General features: G+C 38.7%; 2 pseudogenes; one reads left to right on the forward strand and one right to left on the reverse strand.

Annotated features, from left to right (window-relative positions):
• Positions 1–4,184: 4,184 nt before the first annotated feature.
• LOC102811225 lies at positions 4,185–5,253 on the forward strand (annotated as a pseudogene).
• A 5,211-nt stretch (positions 5,254–10,464) lies between these two features.
• On the reverse strand, positions 10,465–11,739 carry LOC102842981 (annotated as a pseudogene).
• Positions 11,740–12,516: the final 777 nt, after the last annotated feature.

Genomic DNA, 12,516 nt, shown 5'->3' on the forward strand with positions numbered 1-12,516 from the left:
TTTGAAGTTGGGGAGTGAGAGTTTCCTACCTTATTCTTCCTCTTAAGCAGTGCTTTGGTTATCCTGGGTCTCTTTTCTTTCCATATAAAGTTTGTAATTGTTTTTTCCATCTCTTTGAAGAATGTTGTTGGAATCTGGATTGGGATTACATTATATGTGTAAATTGTTTTGGGCCTTTCATTTAATGCACTTTCACAAATACAGAGACTAAATCACAGATGAAGTATCTTTCCTATGGTAATACCAACTTGAAGCTAGAACTCAACCTTCAGTGTTCTGAATTCGAATGCTCTTATTCTTTGAGTGAACCTCTGCCATTTTAGATGTCAAGAACCTAATATATTTCCAGGGAGGTTGGCAATTTATTGTCCCCAGTTTTCTTTGATTTAAGTGTTATATTTTTTATAGATGGCGAGTTTGTTAAAAGTTGGTAGAACACAAAAAAATTTATAGCAGTGCTAATAAATCTTGATTTTTTTCTCAAAACCAATTAATTATATATACACAAATATTTCTTTTATAAATTCAAATATGTTTACACATGCAAATAAGGAGTGTTCAAGTGGTGTTGTAGAATAGAGTAATAGACAATGATTGGAAGGCAGTGAAGAATTGGTTTACCAATTTTCACCAAGCAGTTTAGTTGGTTATTATTGCTATTTTTACCATAATGTACAACTATAGTAGGTTTTTTTAAAGTCAGTCTTTAGGCTCAGGACTCTTGAGATTCTTTCTTGGCTTCGACCCTCTCCAACTACCTGCAGGTTAATTAAATTGACAGAGTCTCAGTTTTCTCAATTGTGAAATGAAAATAATATCTATATTACAACATTACCCTAAAGGCGATTATGGTTAAATGTTTTTAAAATATAATTATGAAGTATGGTATAAATTCACAAGCTACTTTCATTGCTGCTATTGTTACTATTGTTTTTTGTTTTTATGGCTTTGAAGACATATGAAAAGATACCTAACAATAATATAGTAACATTAACCTTCTTCGTTCTGTTTGGTGTGCCAATCTAGATGGAAAACTCAAGTATACTGGCCAGGGGAAAACACAAAAACAAGACTAAGGACAACACTTGCATTTTCTCCTCAAATAAATACATCATTTAGGAATGCATACTGTATTATACACTTGGTAAATTTTTTTAAAAGGAAGGCTGGCAGGTTAAAAGCTATCTTCTTTATAATTTTATAGTCAGTCCTTTCAAATATGATGAATTTTGTCAGTCTTTTTAAGGTCCTAGGTAAATCTGTTAAGAACAATCTTTTCAAAATTCTTACTCTGTTTTCCATAATTCATAACACAATCACAATTTCTATTTATGTGGAAACTGTTAGCACCGAATGCTACCTCTTCCTTCTGCTCTTTCATAATCAGAACTGGATGTGCTCGTGCTAGGGCATCACAGCAGTAACCATGGCCAAGAGCTCAGGGTTTTTAAGTCTGATTAGTTTGTGCAATTTATATTTCATCACTGACATATCAGTCTTTAAATAGATTGAGGACTGTGCATGTTTGAAATGAAATTTACACATTTAGAAACTGAAGAGGAGAATTCACTTCTTTAAGAAATTAATTCACTCCTGATGAAGAGTGGAAGACTGAATCATTCATTAGTTTAACTCTTTCCATAACTTAGAAATGAACTCCTTATTTATAGGATTTTAAAGAGTGATAATTATTTTCTATGCACCAAGTAATTGATTCAAATGATTGCTTCAAGTTTAATGATGAATTTTACTTTAATCATTTTTATTTCACTAAATTACTAAAATAAGCGTATTAGGCAAAATATAATTTGACATTCTTTTGGAAATTCCTTTTGAAAACTCCTAATGACTTATGAAAACATTTCTAACAAACATGAAAGCAGACAGAATTCCTATTATAAGAAATTTAGACAAAGATCTATGTAAGTAGTATTTAGAATATACAACATTTTCACAAACAGAGGTTTATCCCCACATTTATTGCCCACAATTTTATGAGTACAAGAACTGTATAAAATTGAAACCTAGAAAACTGTCCTTCCAGTGCATTACTTGGAGTCCTTTTATGGTGCTACAGGATAAGCTCTGGTAGCGTAGTGGTTACGAATCAGGCTGTGAACCGCAAGGTCAACAGTTCGAAACTACCAGCGGTTCCGCGGGAGAAAGATGAGGCGTTCTGCTCCCGTAAAGATTTACAGCCTCGGAAACCCTGTGCAGGGTCGCTATGAGTCGGAACCGACGCTACGGCACTTAACAACAACGACAATATGATAAGCACTCTACTGTTGACTACAATGTTAGTGGTTCAAACCAACCAATTGCTTCTTGGAATCCCTAAACAGGGTTGCTATAAACCAGAACCAACTTGTTGATACTTAGCAACAACAGATTATTATTTGCTTGTGTATGCATATGTGTGTGTGTGTGTGTGTGTGTCTGTGACAGATATTGTTCTTTTCTATATTCCCCCACTCCTATCTTCTCATTTTGTTAAATTTTGGGGATGCTAGTAACTTAGGAGTCCTGGTGTGGTACTGTGGCATAATGCATCAGACTGCAAAGCCATTTGAATTGCAAGGTCGGTAGTTCAAGCTCACCAGCTGCTCCTCGGAAACCCTATACAGGATCGCTATGGGTAGGAACTGACTCGACGGCACTTCACAACAACAACAACAGTAACTTAGAAGTGGGGTTATTCCCCCTTTTGAGTTCTGTAGTAATGGTGAGGACACCCTTCCCTAGAGTATATTTCTTTCACATGATCTTTACTGACCAAAGAGAAAATTTATTTTTCATGATTTCTAGCAATTAACAGTCAGAAAACAGAAGCTTATGGGAGGGTTGCTTTAACTCTGTGACCACAGAGTCCCAGGGAAGGAGGCAAGTGAAAGATTAGCTTAATTCATTAATGTTGTTAAACATCAGTTTTGACCCATAGTGAACCTGTATAGGGTTTCTGAGGAGCGGCTGGTGGATTTGAACCACTGACTTTGTGGTTCAAACTGACCTTGCAATCTGGCACATTATCCTGCAGTGTGCTAGGACTCCAATTCATCAATAATGGCTTAAATTCCTTTATTTCATTTTGATTTTTAAACAAGGCTTTATGAATCTGCCCTTTAATTACCACACCCATCAACATCTCTTGATCATTATCCATATAGCACTTTTCAAGAAAATACATAGAGAGAGCTTTAAAATAAACCGAACTTGCAATCTGTTACATTCTCATGTCTTTGTATGTTCCTTAGTTCTATTCTAACTTCATGTGGCACTGTAGAATAAAGCACTAGACTGCAAGGTCTGTTTGAAACATAAGGCTGGTAGTTCAAACTCACCAGCCACTCCATAGAAACCCTACACAGGGTTACTATGTGTTGAATTGGACTCAGTGACCCTTAACAACAACAGCATAATTAACCAACTTGTAACTAACCAACTTTTTAACTAGCCTATAATCTTCATTTGACATTCAATAATATTTTGCATCCAAATGTCTAATTTTTTTCCCCACACAATAGTGTGGACAGATGGTTGTCAGAAATTAGTTTGAGCAATATCTTTTTCTTTAAGGTAAAAGTTGGCTAAATAAATTAAGAATTTAATTTGTTCTTTTCACTGTGTATCTCTTTTCATCAGTTATCAGAAGTTATGAAAGCAAGAATATTTTTATAGTAACATGAATCAATAGAACAAGAAGACAGCACTGGGATATATATGTGTGGATGTGTGTGTGTGTTTGGTCTGGTTAAACATTCCCTTGTATTAATATCAAATCTGATGTGCCTTCTTTTCACTTTGAATATTAGGAGAGATAGTTACACATGGAAATTTACAAATGCCTATCCCTTTAACTACCATTACACCTTAATCCTAATTTTGACCCCATTACCTTTTGAGCAAGATAAATAAGGTGAAATGATACTAAAATATTTTCACATATTTTGAGAATAAAAAGGAAGAGGATACATAGAAAAGTCAGATATCATGCTAAATCAGATATCATGCTAAATAGAGGGGAAACTGTTTAATCACAGATATACACAAAGTTTTTCCAGGCTTGTCAACATGTAAGAACTATGAAGACTATCAATTAAGCCACTCTTTGACCTCAGCAATCATCGCTCTATTATTTGATGATGGTAAAGCACAAAAAAATTGATTCTTGTTATTAACAAAGAGTAATGAACACGTGCTATGTTGAAGTAAAAGCAAAGAGACTTACTAAGGGTTTGAAATATGTCACAACTGGGAAAATGCCCTATTTTACAGAAGAAAACAAAACACTCCCTGCAAGGGGAGGGAAGAGGATATATTGATATAGTACAGTTAGGAAGTAATAGTGCAAAAATCTATGCTTGATGCTTGGTAGGTAAGGTGTGGGTTAGGGTTGAATTCTTTTACATACTTATTCAATCTAAGTGCTGAGCACATAATTTGAGAAGCTGGATTATATGAAGAAAAATGTGGTATCAAAATTAGAGGAGGGGTCTTGGTGACTATGGCACAGGCAGTGTGAACCTGAAGCTGAGGTTCCTGACTATCCACAATGGTGAATCATAGCAAGTCACTACACTGCCACCACCTCCACTGCAGCACATTAAGGAAGATATGGATGACAATATTCAGGAAGGCCTGGCTCCCAAGCCTCCTCCACCTCCAATAAAAGATAGTTATATGATGTCTGGCAACCAGTTCCAATGTGATGATGTCATCATTCACCCTTTGGAAAGTCAGGGCATTAAGTGACTTCAACCTATGCAGCTTGATCATAAGAAAGAACTGAGAAAGCTCAATATGTCTATCCTTACTAATTTTTTAGACTTCTTAGACATCTTGATAAGGAACCCTGGGAGTATAAAGTGAGAAGAAATGTTAGAGGATCTTAAGCTGTTGTTTGTCTATGTACATCATCTTATAAATGAATACCAACCCCATCCAGCAAAAGACACTTTGCGGGTAATGATGGAAGTGCAGAAATGTCAACGTCTTGAAACAGCTGAGAGGTTGCAAAAGCACCTGGAACAAGTCATTGAGATGATTCAAAATGTCTTGGCTTCTTTGCCAGATGATCTGCCACATTCAGAAGCAGGAATAAGAGTAAAAACAGAACCAATGGATGCCAATAATAGCAACAGTTGCACTGGACAGAATGAATAACAAAGGGAAAGTTCTGGTCATAGGAGAGACCAGATTATAGAGAAGGATGCAGCCTTGTGTCTCCTAATTGATGAAATGAATGCAAGATCATGAAGGATGTTTCTTTTTTTTTCTTGCCTTTCTTTTGTCCTTTAAGTAAATAGCATTATATATTATTTTCTGGTGGATCGCCTTGAAAGAGGTATAACTAAAAATCATCTAAATTTTGATCTCAACTCCAACTTTGTTCATTATAAAATATCACAGCTGTAATTTCAGCAAGCACAGACAAATGAGTGCCCTTACATTAAGAGTCATCATCTGAAAAAGCAAAATGTTTGCTGCTGTTGTATGTTGGACATTCTTGTTTTTAGAATGCCAGTAAAATTTTGAAGGTAACTTTATCCTCAAAATTAGATTTCTTACTTATGTTAAGTATGATAAAGGATATCAAGCTATATAAATGTGAAATTATGAAATGTTTTGCCTTATTTCACTTAAACATAGTATCTCTATAACTTAGTGTAACATGTTGAAAGAGAGAAATCCCATAGAGTTAACAAAACAACAACTTTGTTGTCCTTGTGACTCATACAGGCACATTATCTCTTCTCCCCATTCTCAGTGGAATATTGGGTGGGTCATACCATCCCCCTGGTCACAAGTCGTTTGCAACTTTTAGTTGCAAACACTCATTGTAGCAAATTAAATGTTTATGTAATTAACTACACATTTCTTTAAAAGCTAAACTCAGATTTGCTTAAGGCTGAAGCCTATAATGGGAAAGGGGTTTGCTGGCAGAGACTGATAGATGTCCATCAAAGCTTCTTGCCACTCAGAGGTAATGATGCAAAGTCATGTGAGGGGGGGGACTCCAAAAAGTTCATGGAAATTGGAATGAAAAGATAGGGAGTTTTTCCATGGACTTTTTGAAGCCCCACTCATTTGGCTGTGCAGCTAGAGACATTGCCTCAGTCATTTTGCATCTACTTAATGGAATATGGTTATAGGAATCCAGACCAGCCCCATAAAAATTTCTTGCATGACCCTCCATTGTCTTCTCCCATATGCTGGCTGGTGGCCATATCCAGGATAACTTTAAGCCCTTGAAGATGGCAATTTTCAATTTGTTTGGGTCTTCACATCACTGAGAACTAGGCCCTCCCTTTGTTGATTACTCTCCCCCTGCCCCTAGCTGATTTTATGTGCACAAGAAATAAACTTGTTTTGAACTGAAAAAAAAAAAAAAATTAGAGGAAGACTCTTTAACAACCTGAGATATGCAAATGATACAACACTACTTGTTGAAAGTGAAGAGGACTTAAATACTTACTGATGAAGACTAAAGACCACATTCTTTGGTATGGGTTACACCTCACTGTAAAGAAGACACAAGTTCTCACTACTGGATCAGTAAATAACATCCATAAAAATGGAGAAAAGATTGAAGTTGTCAATGACTTCACTTTGCTTAGATCAACCATCAACACTCATGGAAGCAACAGTCACAAAACTAAATGATGTAATGCATTAGGCAAATCTGCTGCACAAGACCTCTTTAAAATGTTGAAGAGCAAAGATACCAGTTTGAGGATGAAGGTGTGCCTGACCCAAGCCACGCTATTTTCAAAAACCTCATATGCATGTGAAAGTTGAACAATGAATAAGGAAGACCAACTGCATAGAAGAATTGATGCATTTGAGTTATGGTGTTGGAAGAAAGTATTAAAAGTACCATGGAGTGCCAAAAGAAAAAAAAAAAAAAACAGTCTGTGTTAGAAAAAGTACAGCTGGAGTACTCCTTGGAAGCCAGGCTGGTCAGACTTCATCTCTCATACTTTGAACAAATTGTCAGGAGGGACCAGTCCCTGGCATAGGATGTCATGTTTAGTAAAGTAGAGGGTCAGGGAAAAAGAGAAAATCCCCCAACTAGATGGATTGGCACTGTGGCAGTGGCAGTGGGCGCAAATGTAGCAATGACTGTGAGTTTGGAGCAGGACTGGGCAGTGTTTCATTCTGTTGTACTTAGGGTTGCTATGAGTTGGTACCGACTCAATGGCACCTAATAATAATATATAAAATGAATCACAAATTGCTACAAATCATTACCCTTCAAGTATTTTTTTGTGCTTCTGCTTATGCGATTCTTTATATATCTTTCACTTCAATGAGCATGTCCATGGTTCAGTCCAGTTTGTTAATAAATTCATTAAATACATCCATCTTTTAAATCATGTTTGTGTTTTACTTCTAATGTTTCTATTTTATGCTTTTATTTCTTTTAATTCCCATCTCTTTTGAAATTTATTATCTGTCTGTGTATGCTGATTAATTCCCTTCTAGATCTTTTAATAGACCAATAGTAACAAATTTAAATTTATTTCTTGAAGAGTCCACCATCTTGGCCATGTTAGAATCTGGTCCTCTTGACTATTTTATCTCTCAACAACAGGACCACTTTTTTTTGTGTGTGTGTGTTTCTAACAATTTTACTCTAAAAAATAGTGTTAAAGAAAATATGTATGCCTAGAGAAGTGCATGCATATTCTTTTTCTCTAATTTAGGATAAAATATTGAGTCAATCTATCTTAGCTTCTAGTGCTGCTATAACTAATACAACAAGTGAATGGCTTTGGCAAACTGAAATTTATTTCTGTTTAGGAGTTTAGGAGGCTAGAAGTTCAAATTTGGAGTGCCAGCTTTAGAGGATGGCTCTCTCTGCGTCAGCTCTGTGGAAAGGTCCTTGTCTCCTTTCAGCATCTAGAAGCCTAGCATTCCTTGGTGATCTCCATGCATCTTGGCATCAATATTCCCCTGGATCTAGGAGCTTTAAGGATTCAGAGACCCCAAGTCTAAAGGATGTATTCCACTCCTGGCTCATCTTTCTTGTTGGTAATAGGTCCAACTTTTCTGCTCACTTCTCTCTCTTCTTATGTCTTATAAGATAAAACTTGCTGCATGCCACCCCCCTGGGAATCTCTCTTACATTTGCCAGTGTCATGATGGCATTACAAGTAGTATGTTCTACCCTTAATCCTCTGATTGTTTTAATTACATTCATTCACACATTGGGAGACAATTACATAACTTCAAATTACTGAGAATCATGGCCCAATCATGTTGACACATATTGGATTTTGGGGGAGGACACAATTCAACCTATGATAATTCAATACATATATTGGATTTTGGTATGGTGCTGTACTATCAGCACTGCACTCGTAACCACAAAGTTGATGGTTCAGACCCACCAGTTGTTCCTTGGAAACCCTATACATCATCTCCATGAGTTAAAACTATTTTGACAGCACTTAACAACAACAACAACAACAACAACAGACTTTAAATACTGCCCCTAGTAGACTGCTTTTACTTTATAGTTGATATAAATCCTAAAGTGTCACGAAGTTTCACTCAGTGTTCCAACTGAGCTCTCTTCAAGTCCTATATACCTGTGGTAAACAGGTTGTCTTCCTTCATTCTATTGTTCCTTCTTCCCAAGTGGTATATTGTCTTTTCTTCCTTAGCACTCAAGATGGATACAGGGGAGATTTCTCAGTGTCTGCTCTATTCTCTTTCTTAGTCAGATCCTGAGTAACACAACATATAGTATTAGAATTTATTAGCATAGCTGCCTTTCCACGTGATTGTTTTTTAAACAATGCAGCATTTAGAGCTCCGACAATTTCGTAGTACTCAGTGGCAGACAAAGTCTACCTTGTCTGGTAGGGACATTTGAATATAAGTGAGTTTCTTTCTCATTTCTGAGTTGATACACAACAGTGCTTCTTTTTCAGTCCAGAATTTTGGACATAACTGGTTTTTGGTTCTCCTTTCATAGCAAGAAAACATTTGCTGAATGTCAATGTATTTGGAAGCAGAGGCGTCTACACAGTGTCAACACAGAGTGAGTGCTAAGAGTGTTTCCTGATTTTTTTCCTAAAGGCCAACGTCTTTTGTTTCATTTCTTAATAGGATTAGGACTAAGATGCAGTGTATCTTCCAATGGTGCAGACTACATACTTGTTCAAATATAAGACCAGAAGTCCAGATGTACTTTTTTAGATGCTGCCATCATGTACTCTAAAGTTGCTCTTCTATGTTATTGTTGTTAAGTGTAGAGTCAGGTTCAACTCATAATGGCCCTGTATAAGGTTTCTGAGAAGGGACTAATGAGTTTGAACCAGGGACCTTGTGGTTCAAACTGACTTTGTGGCCCAGCGTTCATCCTACACCACTACACAAGGATTCTTATATGTTGTCACTCTACGTACCTCTAGTACTAAGGGGAATTTTCATGGGTCTCCTAGTTTTTATGCAAAATTATTGGAGGCCCAGGATAAGATCGGACCAGTTCTCACAGGACTCCTTCACTTTCATGTTAGCCTTACTTTGGATTTAGAACAAAGCCGCTAAAATTTCAGATTTTCTTTTCTTACCTGCTTTGATAGTTACCACATCTCTTTCTATGCTCTACCCTAAAACTATAGTTTTAGCCTATTTCTTCTTTTAAAAAGTCAACACAAAGAAAATCTCTAAAGCAGTTAGAGAAAAGTGAACTATCACATAAATGTCCCAATAATGTCCATAGTCAATTTCTTACCATACCTTCTGGAAGTTGGAAGATAATGATCCAAGCCATGGTATTTTCAATAACCTCATATGGATGCGAAAGCTGGACAGTGAATAAGGAAGATCGTAGAAGAATTGATGCCTTTGAATTGTGGTGTTGGAGGAGAATACTGAAAGTGCCATGGACTGCCAAAAGAACCAATAGATCTGTTTTCGAAGAAGTGCAGCCAGAGTGCTCCTTGGAGGCCAGGATGGCTAAGCTTTGTCTCTCATACTTTGGACACATTGTAAGGAGGGAACAGTTGCTGGAAAAGGATGTCATGCTGGGTAAGATGGAGGGTCAGAGAAAAAGAGGAAGACCCCCAACGAGATGGATTGGCCATGTAGCATCATTGATGGCATCGAGTGTGGCAGCGGTAGTGAGGTTGGCCCAGGATCGGACACTGTTTCGTTCTGCTATGCATGGGGTCGATATGAGTCGGTTCCGACTCGATGGCACCTGACAACAACAACTATATATATACATGTATATATATGCAGCTTTCACATTTAATGGTTTTGAAAAACCACTGGCTTTGAGCGTTTGAGTCTAGAAAATAACGCAGCTCCCAGTAGGCTTTGGAGAAGGTAAGGAAGTAAGCTTGGCGTACTATGGGTGAGGGACCTCCGTGGCAAGATAGCGCATATCTAAATAAGGCAAGCTATGATCTCAGGTGCAAGCTGTGCTTTGCGCTGGAGACATCTCTGTGGAGCTCAGGAGTCTTCCTCCTGCTCCTCTTTAATTTCAGAAATTCTGTCTATAGATTTCAGGATTTCAGCAACCAGAGTCAACGTTTCTGCTCCAGAAACCAGCTGCTTGATGCATTCGTGTGCGTTGCTAATGACGACATGGAGTTTCTGCAAGACCACGTCGGTGTTGTGCTTAACGGCACTCAGGCTGGAGCCCTGGTCACACCGTAGGGCCTCATTCTCATGCTGAAAGTTGGAGACTTTCGCCTGCAGCGAGCTGACTTCCTGTTTCAGCTTCAGGGCGTGAGTTTCTGCCTTCACTGTCCGTTTCATCATCAGTTCAAGGTTCTGCTCCACCTGCTGGACCACAGACTCCAGGTCACCATAGTCACGCTCCTCTTTGACCATTTTTGCTTCCAATTTTCGTCAAGAGTCCTCATCAATTCTGTTTGAGTTTCAGAGAAGCTCTGAACCTCATTCAGCTTTCTTCTCAGCTTAGAATTCTTCTCTTTGAGTGCTTCGTAACTTATCTGCAGCGTCCGCAGGGGCCGGTCCCCCAGAAACTCTCCGTGGGCAGCAAAGTCTGGGTTGGGACTATTCAAGGGCCAGGCTGGAGAGACTGACTCAGGAGTCTGTATCACTTAGAGGCCAGGGTGGGCAGAGACTTGGGCCTCGCCAGCTCCAACGGTTGAAGAAGGACACATACGTGCTGCAAGGTGAAGTGCTGGTGGTGGTCTTCAGGGAGTGGGTCTGCTCCACCGCAGACGGCAGGCCCAGGCATCGTCCTCATCCTCATCATCGTCGTGGTCACCAGCCCCCATCGGGTCCTCAAAGAAAGGCTGCCGGTACTCCAGTACAAAGCACACCATCTGTGCTCTTGGGAAGCTGTGGTCAAGTCCCAGGGAGTGTCTCGCAGTGTCCTTGGCGTAAATCCTACTCCTGGGTGGGTCCTCTTTGGATAGGCTGAGGTTCTTGGTCTTCAGAAACTCTTTAAAGGAGAAAGGATTCATCTTCAAAGTATATTTTGTTGGCTCCCGGTGGGTCTGGCAGAGGGCCTTTGCCCATTCCAAAGGCAAAATGTATGTCTCCCACGGACGCTGGCACCGGACTGGGCACATAGCACATAAACGTCCGCCGAATGCCGAAGAGGTGGCAGTCTGGCTCCCAGTCATGGGGGCGTTCACAGTCTAGCTGGGGGAGACAAGACTGGCGCTCAAAGAACGTGGGAGCATCCGGAATGACCAGGATCCGGGTTCGGTTCAGCGGGGTGACGCCAGGGCAAGGCGCTTAGCCGGCCATCCCCCTGGGCCCGGCGGGGCTGGACCTCGCTAGCCTGGCAGCGGTGGCCCCAGGGTCTCGGCCTCGCCCGGGACGCCCGCCCCAGTCTCCGCTTAACCGAGGCTCTGGAATTTAATGATGGCTGAAAACAAACAAACAAACATGGAAATCAATAATTTATAGACAGTGAAACTATTCAAAAACGAAGACAATAAGACATTTCCAAAAAAATAAAACTAAGGAATTTTGCTGCTAGTAGATCTAACTTAGAAAAAGTGATAAAAAGAGTCCCTCAGGTTAAAACTAAAGGACACCAAATGGTAATACAATACCATGGGGTAGTGGCGGCTGTGGGCTCTCAAGTACTTTCCAACACGTAGCAACCCTGTATAGGGTTTCCAAGGCTGTAAGTCTTTATGAAAGTGGAAATCTCATCTCTTCCTACAGAATGGCTGGCAAATGTGAAAGCCTGAATTTGCTGCTAGAGCTTCTTAACACAATACCATATAAAGAATAATAAAGACCTATGTTAAAGGCAAAACCTTAGATAAATAAATAATTGTTATTATTGTAACTTTAGTTTATGACTCCTTTTTTATTACTATATAATTTAAATCTGTTACTTGACATTTAATATATAAAAATAGAATTTGTTACAATAATAACTAAGCAAGTTGTCAGATCTTGATTGTAGCAGAATCAATGTATGATATTAAAGTTAAATTGGCATAAATTTAAACAAAACTGTAGATAACATAATACAAATTTATGATGTCATCTACAATTCCCATGATGCTG

Source organism: Chrysochloris asiatica, unplaced genomic scaffold (assembly GCF_000296735.1).
Source record: "Chrysochloris asiatica unplaced genomic scaffold, ChrAsi1.0 scaffold00484, whole genome shotgun sequence".
NCBI classification, from domain to species: domain Eukaryota; kingdom Metazoa; phylum Chordata; class Mammalia; order Afrosoricida; family Chrysochloridae; genus Chrysochloris; species Chrysochloris asiatica.